Source organism: Schistocerca cancellata, chromosome 3 (assembly GCF_023864275.1).
Source record: "Schistocerca cancellata isolate TAMUIC-IGC-003103 chromosome 3, iqSchCanc2.1, whole genome shotgun sequence".
NCBI classification, from domain to species: domain Eukaryota; kingdom Metazoa; phylum Arthropoda; class Insecta; order Orthoptera; family Acrididae; genus Schistocerca; species Schistocerca cancellata.
Genome location: NC_064628.1, coordinates 292,020,028 through 292,029,805, shown reverse-complemented (window position 1 = coordinate 292,029,805; position 9,778 = coordinate 292,020,028).

Genomic DNA, 9,778 nt, shown 5'->3' with positions numbered 1-9,778 from the left:
CGTAATAACGGCCTTGATACGCCTGGGCATTGAGTCAAACAGAGCTTGGATGGCGTGTACAGGTACAGCTGCCCATGCAGCTTCAACACGATACTACAGTTCACCAAGAGTAGTGACTGGCGTATTGTGACGAGTCTGTTGCTCGGTCACCATTGACCAGACTTTTTCAGTTGGTGAAATATCTGGAGAATGTGGTGGCCAAGGCAACAGTCGAACATTTTCTGTATCCAGAAAGGCCCGCATAGGACCTGCAAGATGCGGTCGTGCATTATCCTGCTGAAATGTAGGGATTCGCAGGGATCGAATGAAGGGTAGAGCCACGGGTCGTAACACATCTGAAATGTAACGTCCACTGTTCAAAGTGCCGTCAATGCGAACAAGAGGTGACCGAGACGTGTAACCAATCGCACCCCATACCATCATGCCGGGTGATATGACAGTATGGCGATGACGAATACACGCTTCCAATGTGCGTTCACCGCGATGTCACCAAACGACGGATGCGACCATCATGATGCTGTAAACAGTACCTGGATTCATCCGAAAAAATGACGTTTTGCCATTCGTGCACCCAGGTTCGTCGTTGAGTACACCATCGTAGGCGCTTCTGTCTGTGATGCAGCGTCAAGGGTAACCGCAGCCATGATCACAGAGCTGATAGTCCATGCTGCTCCAAACGTCGTCTAACTGTTCGTGCAGATGGTTGTTGTCTTGCAAACGTCCCCATCTGTTCACTCAGGGACTGAGACGTGGCTGCACGATCCATTACAGCCATGCGGATAAGTTACCAGTCATCTTGACTGCTAGTGATACGAGGCCACTGGGATCCAGCACGGCGTTCCGTATTACCCTCCTGAACCCAACGATTCCATATTCTGCTAACAGCCATTGGATCTCGACCAACTTAGCAATGTCGCGATACGATAAACCGCAATCGCGATAGGCTACAATCCGACCTTTATCAAAGTCGGAAACGTGATGGTACGCATTTCTCCTCCTTACACGAGGCATCACAACAACGTTTCACCAGGCAACGCCGGTCAACTGCTGTTTGTGTATGAGAAATCGGTGGGAAACTTTCCTCATGTCAGCACGTTGTAGGTGTCGCCACCGCCGCCAACCTTGTATGAACGCTCTGAAAAGCTAATCGTTTGCATATCACAGCATCTTCTTCCTGTCGGTTAAATTTCGCGTCTGTAGCTCGTCATCTTCGTGGTGTAGCAATTTTAATGGCCAGTAGTGTGTGTCTCAATGATTTTTCTACTGGAGCAGCGATTAATCTTTTTATACGCAGTGATCTCGACTTTTCTATCTATGTTTGTAATCGCTGCCTCCCTCTCACTCTTCATTTTTGATGGAGTGTCGCCGCTTATCTTTTATTTCCGCCGCATTCCGCGAATCTCTCTGTTGGCAGTTAGCTCATGTATAAATTAGACGAATTAGTCCAGCGCTCCTTTTGTTGAATGTTAAAGAATATAAGGAGAGTGATATTATACCAGACAGTGGATGGTAATGTACACTGAGGTGAGAAAAATCATGGGATAGCGGTATGCTAATATACAGATGTCATTAGTATCGCGTACACGAGGTATAACAGGCTAGTGCTTTGGCAGAGAAGTCATCTGTACTCAGGTGATTCATGTGGAAAGGTTTTCGAAGTGATCATGGTCGCAGACTTTGAACGCGGAATGGTAGTTGGAACTAGACGCATGGTACATTCCATTTCTGAAATCGTTAGAGAATTCAATATTCCAACACCTACAGTGTCAAGAGTGTGCGGAGAATACCAAATTTCAACTCATTATGTCTCGCCACGGACAACGCAGTGCCCGACAGGCTTCACTTAACGACCGAGAGCAGCAGCGTCTGCGTAGAGCTGGCAGTGCTAACAGAGAAGTACCAATGCATGAAATAAGAGCAGAAATTAATGTGGGACGTACAACAAACTTATCCGTTAGGACAGTGCGGCGAAATGTGGCGTTGATGGGCTATGGCAGTAGATGAACGACGCGAGTGCCTTAGCTAGCAGGAAGACGTCGCCTGCAGCGCCTCTCCTGGACTTGTGACCATGTCGGCTGGACGACTGGAAAACCGTGTCCTGATCAGATGAGTCTCGATTTCAGTTAGTAAGAGCTGATGGTAGGTTTCGAGTATGGTGGAGAGCCCACGAATCCCTGGACCCACGGACCCAAGTTATCAACATGTACAAGCATGTACAAGCTGGTGGTGCCTCCATAATGGTGCAGGCTCTGTTTACATCGAGTGTACTGGGTCCTGTGGTCCAAATGAACCGATCACTGACTGGAAATGGTTATGTTCGGCTCCTCGGAGACCAACTGGAGCCATTCATGGACTTCACATTCCCAAACAAGGATGGAATTTTTTGTAGATGACAATGCGCCATTGGTTTGACGTACATTCTGGACAATCTACATCTACATCTACATGATTACTCTGCAATTCACATTTAAGTGCTTGGCAGAGGGTTCATCGAACCACAATCATACTATCTCTCTACCACTCCACTCCCGAACAGCGCGCGGGAAAAACGAACACCTAAACCTTTCTGTTCGAGCTCTGATTTCTCTTATTTTATTTTGATCATCATTCCTACCTATGTAGGTTGGGCTCAACAAAATATTTTCGCATTCGGAAGAGAATGTTGGTGACTGAAATTTCGTAAAGAGATCTCGCCGCGACGAAAAACGTCTTCGCTTTAATGACTTCCATCCCAACTCGCGTATCATATCTGCCACACTCTCTCCCCTATTACGTGATAATACAAAACGAGCTGCCCTTTTTTGCACCCTCTCGATGTCCTCCGTCAATCCCACCTAGTAAGAATCCCACACCGCGCAGCAATATTCTAACAGAGGACGAACGAGTGTAGTGTAAGCTGTCTCTTTAGTGGACTTGTTGCATCTTCCAAGTGTCCTGCCAATGAAACGCAACCTTTGGCTCGCCACATATAATCTATGTGGTCTTTCCAACTGAAGTTGTTCGTAATTTTAACACCCAGGTACTTAGTTGAATTGACAGCCTTGAGAATTGTACTATTTATCGAGTAATCGAATTCCAACGGATTTCTTTTTGAACTCATGTGGATCACCTCACACTTTTCGTTATTTAGCGTCAACTGCCACCTGCCACACCGTACAGCAATCTTTTCTAAATCGCTTTGCAACTGATACTGGTCTTCGGATGACCTTACTAGACGGTAAATTACCGCATTATCTGCGAACAACCAAATGTTTTGGCTACCTAGATTGCCCACATGTATCTCATCGAACATTTATGAGACATAATCGAGAGGTCAGTTTGTGTTCAAAATCCTGCATAGGCAGCACTTTCGCTATAATGGACGCCTATAGGGACAGCATGGCTCAATACTCCTGCAGGGAACTTTCATTGACTTGTTCAGTCCCTGCCATGTCGAGTTGCTGCACTGCGCCAGGAAAAAGGAGCCCGACACGATATTATGAGATAAGCCAACGGCCTCTTGTCACATCAGTGTATATTAAAATAATTTTTAAGCGTACTAGCACGATATTTTATTGTACATTGGAAAAGCTAAATCACAGTCTTCACTCAGGTATTTGTAACATGACGAACTGATATTATTATTATTAAATTTTAGTTTTGTTTTAGAGAATTTTTGTCAAGTATCTCTCAGGAGCCCAACGAACAGACCGAGAGTCCGAAACGTAGTGACGCCACAGTCCATTTAATGTAACTGTGTTCCTTGTGAGTAGGAAAATTGTAAAAAGTCTGATGACCTCTCCTACTATCTTCTTCCACTCACCACCAAATACTTTTTTCGTCGACTTATCTTTCACGGATTCATAAAGAAACATTTCAGCTTCTAAATCTACACACCGCACAACGAAATTGTCATTATCAGTATCAAATTTCTAAAATGATTACGGGGTGAGACAACCAAATCGGTATTTATGTTTGTAGCATCAGACTTTTACAAAATAGGGTTCTTATGGTACTGCTTGTATTCCATGGAAACCCTTAACTGAATATAGGTAGACAACATTGGGTCAGCGTCTGTTATGGTACTTCTTCAATCTTCTGCGGAACCGTACCTGTATACAGGCAGCCAACGCTTGGTCGGACTTGTTATGGCATTTCTCGAATTTCATGGAGACCCTTACCTGTATGTAAGCACCCAAACTGGGGCAGCCCAATTATAGTATTTCTCATATTCTGCAAAGAACCATACCGTATATAGGCGGACAAAACTATTTTAGTCCTGTTATGGTACTTACTGAAAACTGTGGAGACCCTAGCCTGTATACAGGCAGCCAATCCGGTGTTGGGCCTGTAATGGCACTTTCCCAATTTCGCAGAGCTTCATAGCTGTATACAGGTATCCAACGTTGGGTTGGGTCTGTTCCGGTTCTTCACCAATTACGTGGAGACCCTTACCTGTGTATAGGCAGCCATCACTGGGTCGGGCACGCTATGCTGCATCTCTAATTATGTGAAGAACCATACCTGTGTACAGCAGCCAAAGCTGCATTGGGCCTGTTATGGTACTTCTCCAGTTTCCTGGAGACACTTGCCTTTACATAGGCAGCCAATGCTAGGTCAGATTGTTATGGTACTTCTTCAGTGTCGTGGAGAACTATACCTGTCTATAGGCACCCAACACTTTATCAGGCCAGTTATGGTAAATCTCGAATTGAATTTGAAGCCATTTTGACTATTTTTCGACCGCGACTGTCTCAAAAGTATGTAAAGGTTTTTAACTACCGCTACCAGTCACAAAATTTGTTAACCAGTGTATTATTTATTCATAGTGAGACATATTCCGAGGGTATACCTCATCATCAGCCTATATGGCATTACAAAAACAATTTCACAATAGGATTATACAGATGTTAAACAGTCTTTTCATAAATGATGTGGTTATGCTGTGGAAGAAGAGGAGAGCTAATAAAAGGCGCTGTCACTTTGTAATATGGACTGATGTTTGCTTGAAAATGTTTTGTAACAGTCACTCACTTTGATCTTATGCCGTGGCAGTCTCGTTGTGATGAGCTGAAGTGTTTACATTTGAGTGGCTCTCTTGGCTTTCTTGATCACTGTTCACAAATTTTCACAAACGTGCCAGTAACTTGGAAATACGATCACAAAAACAAATCTGTAGTGTAGCTGACAAGACGGCGACCAAAATACAGCTGGTTTCGATTTGACTATCGATCTGTCGATCTATGTGGTGTCAGATGTTTACAATGTCTTCTGCGCGTCTGTACATAATTTACGTCCACACAACCTTTAACAGGGCCCTGCAGTCATTAAATTTATTTTTTAATTTGCGTCCTTAGAAATAAAATAAATATACACTACTGGCCATTAAAATTGCTACACTAAGAAGAAATGCAGATGATAATCGGGTATTCATTAGACAAATATATTATACTAGAAGTGACATGTGATTACGTTTTCAAGCAATTTGGGTGCATAGATCCTGAGAAATCAGTACCTAGAAAACCACCTCTGGCCGTAATAACGGCCTTGATACGCCTAGGCATTGAGTCAAACAGAGCTTGGATGGCGTGTACAGGTACAGCTGCCCATGCAGCTTCAACACCATACCACAGTTCATCAAGAGTAGTCACTGGCGTATTGTGACGAGCCAGTTGCTCGGCCACCATTGATCAGAAGTTTTCCATTGGTGAGAGATCTGGAGAATGTGCTGGCCACGGCAGCAGTCGAACATTTTCAGTGTCCAGAAAGGCCCGTATAGGACCTGCAACATGCGGTCGTGCATTATCCTGCTGAAATGTAGGGTTTTGCAGAGATCGAATGAAGGGTAGAGCCACGGGTCGTAACACATGTGAAATGTAACGCTCACCGTTCAAAGTGCCGTCAATGCGAACAAGAGGTGACCGAGACGCTTAACCAACGGCACCCCATACCATCATGCCGGGTGATACGCCAGTATGGCGACGACGAATATACGCTTCCAGCGTGCGTTCACCGCGATGTCGCAAAACACGGATGCGACCATCATGATGCTGTAAGGAGATCCTGGATTCATCCGAAAAAATGACGTTTTGCCATTCGTGCACCCAGGTTTGTCGTTGAGTACACCATCGCAGGCGCTCTTGTCTGTGATGCAGCGTCAAGGGTAACAGCAACCATGGTCTCCGAGCTGATAGTCCACGCTGCTGCAAACGTCGTCGAACTGTTCGTGTAGATGGTTGTTGTCTTTCAAACGTCCCCATCTGTTGACTCAGAAATCGAGACGTAGCTGCACGATCCGTCACAGGCATGTGGATAAGATGCCTGTCATCTTGACTGCTAGTGATACGAGGCCGTTGGGATCCAGCACGGCGTTCCGTATTCTGCTAACAGTCATTGGATCTCGATCAACGCGATAGGCTACACTCCGACCTTTATCAAAGTCGGAATCGTGATGGTACGCATTTCTCCTCCTTACACGAGGCATCACAAGAACGTTTCACCAGGCAACGCCGCTCAACAACTGTTTGTATATGAGAAATCGGTTGGAAACTTTCCTCGTGTCAGCACGTTGTAGCTGTCTCCACCGGCGCCAACCTTGTGTGAATGCTCTGATAACCTAATCATTTGCATATCAAAGCATCTTCTTCCTGTTGGTTAAATTTCGCGTCTGTAGCACGTCCTCTTCGTGGTGTAGCAATTTTAATGGCCAGTAGTGTATTAAGTAAAGATAAAAATTTCGGATTCATCAGTATTTTTACTGTAAATTGATTATATCGATGTAATGACATTTGTGAGAGAATGTGGCACTTGACCACTTTTGAGCATTGTGCTGAGTTTGGAACCAAGGGAACGAACACAGCAGATTGGACGTCACGGCCCAAGCCAGCCAGTGAGGGCAACGGGAATGAGCAACCGTAATGACTCTCAGCAGTGGCAGCCCAGGTCCCCCCCCCCCCCTCGCAACAGTGACAGAACAGGGTGCGGCCAGCTGACGCGCTACGTCACGCAGCCCGGCCTTCTACCGGTGCAGACAGTGGGACGTCACAAGCCAGCGCAGATAGCGGGACGCCACCACACATTGGCAGTAGAGATGGGGGATCCGCTCTTGAACTAATTCATAGAGTTCAATCTTTCAAAGGAGTGAACAATCAGTGATTCAGAAAAAAAGAACGGTAGCTCCAAACGTTTCCCACGGCAGAGAGAGAGAGAGAGAGAGAGAGAGAGACGGAGCATATCAGTGGCGCCTCTGCTGGTCAGAGCACAGTGCACGCCACACAACACAGCCAGCGCCGGCCTCTGCCTGCTTCTACCTTGGCTGCCTGCATTGTGCAGTGCCCCATTGGATTTTGTGTTTCACATATGCCGTGCCGTCTCTGTGCGTCCTCTGCCGCCTGCAGTGAGTGTCTGGCGCAGCTTAACTTAGCAACGCACTCTGTCGGCGATCGTTTCAGTCGCACATGCTGCCCTCTGGGCAGTTGATGCGAGCAACAGGACAGAGAGCCACCTAGCGAATAACATAGGAACTACTTGCAACAACCTGCTCGCAAGGGAACGGACGATTTGTCTCGGAGTGGGTGAGTTCACCGCTCCCCCCACCCTCGGAACTCGGCCGCTCAGCGCTCACCCCACCGTCTCGACTCTAGCCAGAGCGTTGAGCAAAGCGACTCAGGTGTCACTCTGGTCTCTGCGGTCTCAGCTCACACAGCAATACAGCTCGCAGCTCGACCTGCTCGACTCAGCGCCTCTACATCGGAGTTCGTCCCTACTGGATATTGTTCTTCGTAGTAATACCGCTATGTATATTACATTATTATGTTATGTATACATCAATTTTTTTTATTTTTTTTTATTTGTTTAAACTGATTAGATTAGGTTCCTGATGACTCCTCTTACTATAGGATTTTTATTATGGACACTCGAATTTACGCTTTAATTACGAGCGAACCGATAAACGTATCGCAAAATGTGATACACCAATATTTTCCTTGTTTTATTCTGCGTAAGGCTATATGCAGCACTTTCGTTTTACAGTCAAATTTATATTTTTTTTTTTCTTATTCTGGTACGGATTTTGCGATTTTAGGCGTCTTCGGAAGGAAACGTTCACTTTAAAAATATATGGCTTGCGATGTATTTGTATGAGGTTAATGAAATTTTAATACATTATAGCCAAATATATTGTTAATGTAAATCTCAAGTTACAACATTTTCCGATCACCCAAAAAACCACGATAGTGCAAAATAAATCAATAATCAAAAACTTTGTCATATCGTGGAAATTTCAATAAACAATACAAAATTCTTACTCATTATCTGTGTTACTTCAAAATAGGATCAAATAAGATCAAAATACAGGTATAGTACTGGAATAAACCAAGTTTAAAGGGCAATGTGCCTTCCATTTATTTTCTATTGTAAATGAGTGGTGAGTCATGAAAAAGAGCTAATTCATTTCAGGGAGTGAACAGTTCTGATCCAATCTCTGAAAAGAACAGTTTTGCCCATCTCTAATTGGCAGGTGCGTTCTGATGCAGAGGTGAATGGGAAGAGCAGGGCTGCCCCACATCGTGCTAATGCTGAATGGATTTCTACGTCAGAGGGCGGGTTGCACATCAAATGCAACACTGTCATGCCAATCACTGACGGCTAACTGCTGCCTGACCAGGATGACGCCAAGGATCCAGCTGTGATCCGTAAGCTGCCCAAAGATGCCAGTTGCTGCCCAGACACCAGATGCTGTGAGATGACAGGAAACACCAGAGACGTCTGTTGCCACTTCTGCCACGTCATGTGCTTGAGTGAGAGGCCATTCCATTCTGGCACAAATTGCTCTTCTTCAGTCCTACGAGTCACAGTTTGAGTGCGTAAGTGCCATGTTTTCAATTCGTGAGACATTTTCAATTGCAAATTTTGTCTTCCCAGGGACCCTTCTGAAGGGAGCAATAAGATACCTTTCTAGAATGAGAATTTCACTCTGCAGCGGAGTGTGCGCTGATGTGAAACTTTCTGGCAGATTAAAACTGTGTGCCGGACCGAGACTCGAACTCGGGACCTTTGCCTTTCGCGGGCAAGTGCTCTACCAACTGAGCTACCCAAGCACGACTCACGCACCGTCCTCACAGCTTTGTTATTATTAAGATGCCTTTCTGTAATATCATTCTGTAATACCATTTTGTATTTTTGTATGTATCAATTGGACTGTCTTGATTGTGATGTATATGTTGTTCTGCACACTTATTAATGCTCTTACTATGTGCCTGTATTTGTTTTCATGTCGTAGAAAATAAAACACAAATTAGACAACTTAGGTAATAAGACAAACAGATTACACATGTGATTTCCTTGTTCACTGAGAATTTGAGAATGTATGTGTTTGATGAATGTGACCAAATGAGTGATAGAGCAGGGGTAAATCAATGAGCAGAGAACAGTTCATACTCAAGGACATTGTAAATGATTAGGGACACAGGTCATATCTGACCTCAGGATATGGTGTGAATGGGTATATTTCTTTGCTGCAAGGCCTTTTAACTGCCTATCGAATGTTTATCGAAAGTCTGTGATGTAGCAATGACCCCTGTGTCTAACATAATTCATACTACTCACAGCAAAGTTTATATGTAGTCTTGCTGGCTTGCTGCTTCATGTGAGTGAATGACCCCTGGAATGAATGAGGTCGAGTTAGGATGTGTCTTAGCCATGGGCAATCCTGATTGATAAAGTTACCATTTTCCACTCATATATCTGTTATCAGGATGAGATCCTCCTACTATTTTCAATGATTTCCTCTGGTTCGTGT